General features: G+C 38.1%; 1 pseudogene; it reads right to left on the minus strand.

Moving 5' to 3' along the window:
* Nucleotides 1-821: 821 nt before the first annotated feature.
* LOC108581010 lies at nucleotides 822-3404 on the minus strand (annotated as a pseudogene).
* Nucleotides 3405-11766: the final 8362 nt, after the last annotated feature.

Below are 11766 nucleotides of genomic sequence, written 5' to 3' on the forward strand. Positions count from 1 at the left end.
TTTTTTTTTTTTTGAGTTTGAGTTTGAGTTTGACAAATTTATTCGTATTTTAGCAAAGACATTCATCTTAGTCATTTCTCTCTCCCTGCTTGACCTTAGGTTAATATTTCATTTGGGTCAAGAAAAGAATATGTAGGAGAGCTATGTTGCTTTAACAACAAAATGGAGAAAAATGGATAGTTTGCCTCATTAAAGTAAGTTAAATTCATATATCTTGATATAATTAAATCATGTAAGAACTAAGAATTCTATATACATTTCCATTGCTTCACTTGGGCCTATTATAAACTTCAATGCTAGTGAACAAAGTGTTAGGAATATACACAGGCTGCTTCTCTAGAGTTATTACCGATTACAAGAGCTCAGCAAGCGGTTACCACCAACAAAACAGTCTGAAGCTGCCTCCAAACATAATATTGTAGGAGTTTTCAAGGAAATTTTATACTGTATGTTTCTTTTGTCTGTGACTATGCTTTTAAAGATGTGTTTAACTGTTACGTTTTTTTAAAAGTTCATATACAATACAAAAATCCAAAAACAAACATCCTACAATACACAAATCTAACAAGGTATATGTGGTGAGATTCCAAAAAATGTTTGAAGATGCATTTCCTTTCCTTCTATTTCAGTACCTAAAATGTGCTTTTTTGAGAGGCCATTGGTCAATATGTATACATTTCAAATAAACCATATAATTTTACTAGTAAGAAAGCCAGTAGTTAAGTTCAATTCAAATTGGATTTCACAAGTTAGTAATTTAAATCCTTAAACAAAGTTACAGAAAGTGCATCTTCTTGTTTTCCATCTTCATACAATGTTAATTTTTTTGGTGTTTATACCTTTTAAAAAATAAAAACAGCCAAATACTTAAGCAATATGTACATTTAAATTTTTGGTGGTGGTTTGTATTTTAAAAGAAACCGCTTCCTTATGATTTGTGTCAAGTTCTGGTGGAAATGCTTACAGGAACTAATTAATAAACAAAAACAAGAGCAGCACATTGAAAATACTGATTTACTTTTGTAGCAAATGGTTTTTCTTTGAAGACTAACAAAGACAGACAAGACTCATTAAGGTAAAGTGGGCTATTTCAAATATTCAACAGTTTACATTTTTAAAAAATTCTTTTAAGAGCTAAGCGTCTGTATCCACTGATAGCAATGTAATACCTAATTTACGATGACTTGAAACAAAACAAACGCCCATAAGGAAAAAAAAGCTATATTTTAATTTTATCTAAATTTACTTTCAGTCAATAGTTCAGTAGCATTTTCCTCCCAATACAATACTCCCTCTCTCTATAAGGCTGTTCCTGGCAGCCAGGCAAGTTTAGGTAATAAGGGAGTTAAGAGAGTTAAGTGCTTGCAGTTTTAAACAAACAATAACTTTTTGTGCTTCCCTCTTAATGTGCTAATAGTTGTGTAAAAAAAAATGCAGTTCTCAAAAAGATAACATTTCTGATTTATTTATTATCTGTAACCTTTGAAAACTAATCATATGAAACTACAAAACTAGCAAATGTCTTGAAATCTGTAGATAAAACATAAATTACCTCTAATTTCAAACTCTCATTTATTAGTGTACCACTCGATCTTTTAAAAAAAAGAAAAAGGAAAAAAAAAAAAAAAAAAACAAGCGGCTCCAAAGATAGTCTTATACCATTCTTTAAAAAAAAAAAGAAACTGTTCCTTTTAACTTTCCACCCATCCCACACCCCAATTTCAAAACATCATTTAATTGTCCTGGTCATGGACATTTCCAAGATGAGATTTTATATTTCGCTCCCATAGTTTCTGGTTATCAGAAAACTCATGCTTTCCTTTATTGAAGGAGTTTGGTCCAGCTGATGTGTATCCATCTTAATCTTCATTAAAAACTGCTGCTACTGAAAGTTTTTGGAGCAAGAGTTGGAACAGTTTCTTTAGGCTTACTTGATCCAAGTTTGATGGATATGGCTGACGCTTTCTTTGTCGTCTGACTACCTATGGCAAATCCAAAGTTGGGGATCTTTGTAGGCTTTGTTGGGAGGTCTGCAGCTTCTTCTTCACGGATCGTTTCTCAGCGCTGGGAGGTCTGCAGCTTCTTCAGCTGATCGCTTCTCAGCGCTGCCACTGGAACTTTCCCCTCCATTACTGGAAGAAACAGTCTTAGCTTTCACAGGTTTTTCGGCTTCTTCCTCAGGTCCTCCGGCAGCTCCAGCTTGCTGCGACTTTTCAGGCTTCTTACCTCCCGCCTTTTCGGCCGCCATTTTTACTGCTGCGGCCTCCCCAGTATCCACTTCTTAATTCAGTCCACTAGCCTCACTCTGTGTACTTAGGTTTTACCTGTGGTTGCATACCTGGTTCATCTGGGCCACACTCAGGTCATATGAGCTTTAACCTGGCCAGGCTCATCTCTTCAGCAGCCGCACAGAATAGTGAGCTAACCAACTGCGGTCAGCGTTTAATTGGGCATGAAGCTTGATCTTACAGAGGTGCTCTGCGTTTAGAACACCTCTAAGGCGCCTTTTCCCGGCTTCCTTTAAGGAACACGCATGCTCGCGAAAGCCATTACAATCCCGTCAGGGAGCAGCCTATGCTATTGGCCAGCCTGGAAGTCATTTTTCGACTCAAGGGGAGAAGGGTGGGTTTCTGCTCTTTCCTTCCCATCTGAAGGATACAGCAGAAGTTGAGGGAAAATGACCATGAGATGCTCCAGGGGAGCTGGGTCCAAGGCCTGGTGCTCATCAAAGATGGCACTACTCTCAGCATGGTACAGGAGGACAGTTGATGGGACAACGCGAGCTGGGACAATCTCCAACCCAAAGGGTATCTCAGAAAACAGCACTACATGAGACCACGGCACAACTCCAGTCAACCTTTAAATCAGAAAAGGAGCTGGAGGATGCAATTCACTGATATATAGAAAGTTTTAAAAAGTAAAAACAAAAATACAGAAAACAAAGTTTGCAATGTATGAGAAATAAAGGACTGAAATTTGTACCTATAACTCAGCCCAGTAGTGGAACCCTGTTTGACAACGAGGTTTTCTTTGCCTCAGAGAAGCATAGAGAAGCTATGGGGGAAGCAAGAGAAGCTCTAGAACGTGTTTTGTGACTGTCCCCTTTCCTTAATTTTGGTTCTGTACAGAAACAAATGCAGACTGAGTCTATGTATAGCCATATCCGTCATTCACTTGTTCCAAATAATTCAGGTAGCCTCTCAGAAGACACTCCAGCATCACTTAGCTGGATATTTCAGGATTAACTCATGCCATGTTTGGAAATATCCAGATAATATTCTAGTTGTCATCTAGTTTTTTCCTTCAGTAAAAAAACGCTCAGCTGGACGCGGTGGCTCACGCCTGCAATCCCAGCACTTTGAGAAGCCGAGGTGGGAGGATTGTTTGAGCCCATAAGTTCGAGACCAACCTGGGCAATATAGTGAGACTTCATCTCTACAAAAAATTTAATAATTATCTCAGCATGGTGGTGCTTGCTTGTCGTCCCAGATACTTGGGAGGCTGAGGTGGGAACATGGCTTCAGCCCAGGAAGTCAAGGCTGCAGTGAGCTGTAAACGTACCACTACACTCCAGCCTGGGCAACAGAGTGAGGCCCTGTCTCAAAAAAAAAAAAAAAAAAAAAAAGAGAGAGAGAAAAGAAAAGAAGTGCTCAAATTAGAATCTCTGTATATAAAGTATTTATCTAAACATTCTCATATTTGTAAAATTCCAGGGATGTTGACATCATATAGAACAAGCATAATTTGCAAAACCAGCATGTTTCTTCTATTTAAAGCAATATCCCCTGGGTGTGACCTGAGCTTGTAAAACAAGTTCATTATATTTCCTTTCTGGAGACAACATGTCAAACCTTAAATATGGCTACTAATCAGAAGGGTAATTAAAAAACTTCAGCTGTGCAAAGAAGGAATTTATATTCAGCAGGGTTGAGAATAAAGGGTAACGTTTTCAAAATTTGAGAAAAACCTATGTTATTTACCTTACTCATCTACTTTGCTTACTACAAGCCCCTTTTATCTTCTCTTCATATTATTTAATTTTCTCCCTGCCTGAAAGTAGCTTTAGTCTATCTGACAAAAATATCATAATCCAAAAAATGGCAAGGAGAATTCAACAACAACAACAAAAATAATCAAAGCCATTCAAGGTTCATGTGCCCAGACTAAGCTGTATTTATGGAACAGTTTTTTTTTCTAGAAGTCCAATGTGTAAATTAAATTGCACCAAGGCAAGTCAAATTATTCCCTGACCGTTTGTAGTATGCAATGTTTTATGTGACTTTTTACCCTCTTATTCAATAAAACAATACGTACTTGTATAGCAGCCAGACGAAGCGGTGAGTCACAGTCATCTAAGAGATGCCAAGTACTGTACCTCCTTGAGGAAACACACTCACCATGTGTAATGAGGACTCTCTGGATTTCCTGAAGTGATTCAACATAGATTGAATTCAATATTCAACTGAATAACTGTAGATGTTGACAATCACAAGATCGGATGTACGAGAGTACCACTTGTCTTTGTGTAACTCCCACTCATTTATTACCAGTTAAGAGATGCACCCCTGTTAGATTGGAGTGGAACACTGTCACTCAAGCAAAGAGATTATAGAATGTGGCCAGTTCCTTGTGGATATAAAATAATCAAGACTTTTTGAGGAAATGGTTGCCAGCTTTGGTTTTGTGCTAGAGACCTCCCATTGATCTCTCAAATTATTCAACTTTTAGCTCAAGAGGGATGCTAAGCCAGGCTGGCCACCCAGGTATTTGATAATATAGGTCCTGGTGTCTATAGGAAAAGGAGCTTATAAAAATCCACAGCATGCTAGATGTCATACCAACAGAAATTATTGCTTTTAAACTCAGGCAGAATAGGATAGATTTGATATGGTTGGCATTAGGGAGCCAATGTGGGCTTTTGAATGAGGAAGTAAGGATTTGATTGAAAATTCATTTTCACTCCTAAATTGCATAAACACTAATGCTTAGGGAAATTCAGCATCTTTGTCAACTTTGGAGACAGTAACCAAAAACAGAGATTTGGGGGTACAGGAGTAAAATGATAAGAACAGGAGTGGGGGTCAGGGAGAAAGGTACAGTTGCCAGAGCTGTAGTGGGCACAACCACTGGAGGGCAAAAAGGGCTTTATATACAGCTTGAACCAAGTTCATTAAAGAATAAGGCCATTTGGACTTAGCAAAAGTCGAATAATCACCAGAGGACTTGGCTTTATTACCCAAAACATCTAGGTCCTTTAATCACAAAGTGTTTGGAAGGTTGGAATTTCAATCTAAAGTATAAAAGCATCACAGCAAGCTTCCACCTGAACTAAAAGTTGAAGAATCAACTAACTCCCGAAGAAGAAAGACTAGAATGTGCCTCTTGAGGAGACACAAGGTGACTACAGTGCAAGAAAGTGGCAGGCCACTTCCAAACTGCCCATTTGATAGGTTCAAATGGAAAGCCTCTCTCAAAACTCCAGTTCCAAGATGACACCTAATTTACTTTTTAACTTTTATTCTTTGCCTAAAATAAATAAGAAATATGAGTGTTCTTTCATTGTAATGATGAATATGATGCCTTGTATTTACAAGATTCCTGTTCTGTAATAATTTTAATGATGTGCATATAAGAATCACCATGAATGCTCCACCACAGTGATTCTCAAAGTGTGGTCCCTAGACCATCAGCAAGGTCTTTGGGAACTTGTTAGAATGCAGTCTCAAGCCCCACCCCAGACTTACTGAATCAGAAACTTTGAGAGAAGAGTTCAACAGGCTGTATATACTTTAACAAGCCCTCCAGGTAGGCTCGAGTTTGGTACCTTCTGAGGTAGGCTCAAGTTTGAGAGCCTCTGCTTTTAAGTCACAGCAGGAACTATTCAAAATAATTAAGGTCATTAGCTTGACTTGAGCTACAAGGTATAGAAAAAAAAAATCAACCCAATGGGAAATTGTTCAATAACTTTCAAAATTATCAAACATAGGTGTCAAAGCCCTATCTCGTACGTTTCTTTTAGTGAATTGATTTATGTTGTTTATCTAGAGGGGGGTAAATTGGTATTTTTATTACTACTGGCCCCCTTATAAAGCTACTGATAGGCCATATAAGTTTTTTAATATTATAATTTTTGTTAACGTTATAGACCTTTTAATTTTGAATCCCTACCTTCCTTTTGAAGGCCTCTGAAATGGCCCTTCCCTAAATCGGTAGTTGTGAGAAGGGAATGGAATAGTTTGGCCAATGTGAGAATTCATTTCAACCTCCCCAGGTGAGAGGATAAAATTGCACCCCAGTTCCCCATCATATGAATTAGAAGAGGTATGAGTCTTCTTCCCAAAGTTTGTTTAGCAACCAACACATGTCCCTTATAAGGAAGGTGATTCCTCTAAGATCATCATCTGTGAGAGCAATGTAAACCTGAAATCGAGAACAACCATCTTACCCACTATGTTGAGAGATCTTGACTAAAAGTGAAACAGACACCCAGAAGAAAAAGGAGACCAGGCATGGTGGCTCACACCTATAATCCCAGCACTTTAGGAAGCTGAGGCAGGCAGATAACTTGAGCCCAAGAGTTCGAGACCAGCCTGGGCAACATGGCAAAACCTCATCTCTACAAAAAAACACAAAAATTAACCAGACGTGGTGGCATATGCCTATAGTCCTAGCTACTTGGGAGGCTGAGGTGGGAGGCTCTCTTGAGCCCAGGAGGTTGAGGCTGCAGTGAGTCATGACTGTGCCACTGCATTCCAGTGTAGGCAACAGAGCAAGACTCTGTCTCAAAAAAATAAATAAATAAATAAAAAATAAGAGAGAGAGAGAGAAAGGGAGACCTGCAAGTGTTGTTTGAACTCCCAGAACCAACCATCTGTGAAGCCAAATTAATCCTAGGACCTCCCAGCATGTCAACCAATAAATTCCCTTTTGACTTGAGTTAGTTTCAGTTGGATTTCTGTGCCTTAAGACCAAAGAACCCTGAATAATACAATCTCTCAAATAATTTACAGCTTTGTGTGAATTGCAGATGTTCTAATAAACACCTTCAAGGGGAGGCATACATAAAAGATCGTGCCTGACTGGTAGTCAAGAAATCAGAAACAGGGTTTTGGTACTATCTATTGAAGAACTTGGGCAAGTTTTAAGTCTCTGAGCTTCTCCTTACTTACATGTAACAGAAGAGATTGGTCTAGATCTATTCAAGAAGCAACTATTCTAGAACTGATAGAGGCCTCAGAGATCAATCTGTTCAAACCTTTATTTTAGAAATGAGAAAACCTGGCCAGGTGTGGTGGCTCACACCTGTAATCCTAGTGCTTTGGGAGGCCGAGGCAGGTGGATCACTTGAGTTCAGGAGTTCAAGACCAGCCTAGGCAACATGGCAAAGCCCTATTTCTACAAAAAATACAAAAATTAGCTGGGCGTGGTGGCACATGACTGTGGCCCCAGCTACTCAGGAGGCTGAGGTGGGAGGATCACTTGAGCCTGGGGAGGGTAAGCCTGCAGTGAGCTGTGATAGTACAACTACACTCCAGCCTGGGCCATAGAGTGAGACCCCCGCTCGCCCAAAAAAAAAAAAAGAGAGAGAGAGGAGGAAAAAGAAGAAAAAACTTGCAGAGAGTCATTTAGTCAATATCATAGAGCCTGTAGGTAGTTGTAGTTGTGCAGGCTCAAACACACTGGCCCTGACTCCCAAACCAGTGCCCTTTTCACAATGGTACCTAACTGTACTTTCTGAAGATGCATTTAGTTAATCATTGTTAGCTTTATATACTAACATACTAGGATGGCCTTGGTTGCAAGTAACTCAAATAATTTTTAAATTAGAGGTTTATTGTTCACATATCAAGATGTCCAAAGAAAGGCTGATTCCACTGTTGGTGGGCCCAGAGATCTATAGCATATTAAAACCTAGATTCTTTCCTGCCATTCTCAGCCTGTCGACTTTGGTGCCAGGTTCTTTTCCTTATGGTCACAAGATAGGAACAGCAACTCACACAAGTCCTTACACAAGTCCAAAAGCCAGATGGGGAAAAAGTGTTCTTATCAATTATATGTAATGTGGTATACCAGATAGCATCCTGGACAAGAAAAAGGATATTAGGGGAAAACTAAGGAATGCTGAAAAAAGTATGTACTTTAAGTAATAATAATGCATATGTTTTGTTTAATTAATTGGGACAAATGTATGACACTATTGTAAGATTTTAACAGTAGGGGAAACTGGGTGTGGGGCTTATGGAAACTACTTGTACTGCCTTTGCAATTTTTTCTATAAATTTTTTGGTAAAATTATTCTAAAATTAAAAGTATATTTTAAAAACCAAAATAACTGGCCTTTGCTTGAGCCTGCAATAAGCAGTTTGCTCCTTTTCTCCTTTGAAAAATATCTTTGTTCAGATTTCTACCGTTAAGTGAACTGTTAAATGGCTGTTCCCTTGCAGACAACTTGACTAAACTGACTTTAGATAGAAGTATTTCTTGTTTCACTGGAGTTAGATACTCATTGAATCTGCAACAATCAATGGAAATTGAGCTATTATCAAAATGCTATTTCATTGTACGCTGCAATCACTTGTAGAGTATAATTGCTAATGCTATAAATGGTAATTGCATGCTACACCTTCCTCCACTCAAAGTCATATGCACATGAACTGCAAATATTCTTGTTGTTGCACTACAGAGCCTTGCAGATAAAAGATGAATTATACGCAGCCAAGTTACTGGCTCAGCCAGTCGCAACACAACACAAAAAAGGTGACTATAAAAACCATCTCTATTTCTCTCCAATACGCCATACTCCCTCTTCCAACACACACACGTATACACAATTGGGGTGGTGGTGGTTGTGAATGTCTATATAATTTCAAATTCATCACTGCAGAAACTCCTCATGTGTGTACCCAGGAGAATAATCATTGAGAATCCCATCCCCCCATGGTAAAATCAGAGCACATAACACTGAAAATCCAGATGCCAATTCAAACTGTAAGGATATTTTGAAAAATCCCAATATTTAAATTTCTAAATAATTTTAAAGACTCTGAGCAGGCCTCTAGCTCTTTGATTAGGAAATGCCTTTAAAAGACTGTAGATATGGCCATGCTGGGTTATTTGGAGAAGTATCAACTAGTTTCTTTTCTCCTCTTTCCTTCCTAAGGATTTTGAGACCATTTAGATAAAGTCTAATGCTTTGAAGATGGAAGTTCGAGTCGTTTTGTGAAAAGGAAGTTGTATGAGGTGTTTTTGTCAGGTTAATTAACTGTAAACCCTGAACTCTTTCTGAATCAGAGGCCACCAGTCTCAAGACATTCACACTTTGCATGGGGTGTGCAAGAAAGCAGCAATATCTGAGAAAGCAAGAGATGGCAAGACTTACCTTGAAATTTAACCAGGGGAAAAATCCTAATGGATTCTCCTTGTATGACAACAACATAGAGGCATGAGAATGTACTTAGGTCGAGGATTGTAACGGAAAATAATTTGCGGGGGAGGATTGTTTGTTTGTTTGAGACAGGGTCTCACTGTGTTGCCCAATCTGGGGTACAGGAGTGTGATCACAGCTCACTGTAGCTTCAACCTCCCAGGCTCTGGCGATCTTCCCCACCTCACTCTCCCAAGTAGCTAGGACTACAGGCATGCTCCACCACGCCCGGCCAATTTTTGTGTTTTTTGTAGAGATGGGGTTTTGCTGTGTTGCTCAGGCTGGTTTTAAACTCCTGGGCTCAAGCGATCTCCCCACCTTGGCCTCTCAAAGTACTGGGATTACAGGCATGAGCCACTGTGCCTAGCCTGAAAATATAATTAACTGGACTTCAAACACTAGACCTGATTCTCTAGTAAAAAGAAATACAAATATATCCCATGATACAAAAATCCTGACATGTTGAATCTCTATTTTAGGAGTTACCCATACATATTAAAGAAGGTTACTTCTAAAAGGCTTCAAAGCCTTTTTAAGGTCATCTAAAAAGGCTAAAAGCCTTTTTAAATGACTAAATAACTAATCAAGGTATTTGATGTTAGGAGACCCGGTCTATGAAGATTTAATCATATACAAAGGTGATAATTGTTGAAATGATGAGAATATAAAAAGCAGATATAGCTCAGGTTTTAAAAATCATAAATTCTGTATAACTTCTGAGGAGCATAAATTCTACAGAAAAGTAGTACAGCTGGAAACGTTGAAGCCTAAGAAATAAATCAATGAAAACAGCCTGAACAGAGCAGATCATAAGGAAGAATTGAACTTGACACAGGTACATTCAACACAGAAAGGTACTCATTCAAATGGCACCTGGAGCTTACGGATGGAATCCTGAGAACCAAGGAAGAATGAAATGCCTGGTTCAAGACTAAATTGTCACTGATACGGTCTTAAAGAATTCTTTGCTAGCAGTATACGCTGTTTAATTGAGTGACTATGTTCTGGGAGATCCTAGCATCCCCAAAAAGCACACTGGTGTTTTGTAGTTGGTCTGTGGGATTAATCTGATAGGTAGAAGCAGGAATGTGACTTGTCGTGGATGAGCTCTATCCAAAGCAGGACATTTTGTGTCCAACATTTATCATTTGCTCTTGCAATAGCAAAGACAGTTAGTGAACACAGGTTTATCAAAAAATGAGAAGATAAACATAACAGTGCAATTCCAGACTGTTCAAGAGAACTTCTCTCAGTCTTGCTGGTTGATTATAAAATGGATATCTATCTTTTATTCTATTTTAATGAATATTATTAAAAGAAATACCACAAATTAAAATCAACAACAGCTAAAGTGATACTCCTTAAGACTTACAGTTATAAAATTTGTCCCTGGGATATTGAATTTGTTGAAGTAATTGTTTCCACTTTCCCCTCACACACACTCATACTAGCAAAAACTGGAGTCTGTAAATCATTAGGATCAGAAAACTGATTGACGAATCAAATTTCATAAATATTTACCCAGAGAAGAAGGAATTGATCCCAATGAAAATTTAAATAAAATTTTAAAAGGAAAAACTGGAAATTGTTAAACTGTTCAAGAAACCAATCAAGATTTAAGAAAAATTGCTTCAGAAAACTTGTTTTTACAAAAATGCATTAATTTTGTTACTGTTCCCATTTGAAGGTTTGCTTTCATAACCTCAGCCTCAAAACATCTTCAAAGAATGTTCAGTCAAAAGAAGTTAGTATCAGATATTTTCTGAAACCCCTGAATCTGGTATGTGGAATTCAATTTATGCCATCGTATCTCCCAACTTTTGTATATATTGTTCTCTCTGCCTCAAATTCCTTTCTCTGTTTTATATTCTAAGAGAACTCAGGATTTATGCTGCAAGACTCAACTTACAAAAATTGCCTACAGATTGGACCCTCCTAACCTTTGGGCGGAGTTAGATACTTTTACCCTCTATGCTTTTGTAAGGTTCCTGTATGAATATCAAATCAATATAATTTCTTGATTATACGGCCATCTCATGTAGACTAGATACGAGATTTCTCTAGGGCATGGCTCATGTTCTAATCCATTTGCTATGAAATCTCTGGCACATAATAGACATGTAATTAATTATTGCTGAATAACCTAGTGGACATATAAGTGAGGTCTCCATGCTAGTCACTCATTCATTCCTCTTGTCCTTTATGAACAAAATCATCAAATCTACACTGTAACTTTAAAGATGTATTTAAGAAAAAGTTCTCTCCTATACATAGTACATACAATACTAAACATGTATTTTGTGATGTATCTTTATTAGTACACCCCTTCCTTTTCACCTTCT

The sequence above is a fragment of the Papio anubis genome, chromosome 9 (assembly GCF_008728515.1).
Source record: "Papio anubis isolate 15944 chromosome 9, Panubis1.0, whole genome shotgun sequence".
Taxonomy (NCBI): domain Eukaryota; kingdom Metazoa; phylum Chordata; class Mammalia; order Primates; family Cercopithecidae; genus Papio; species Papio anubis.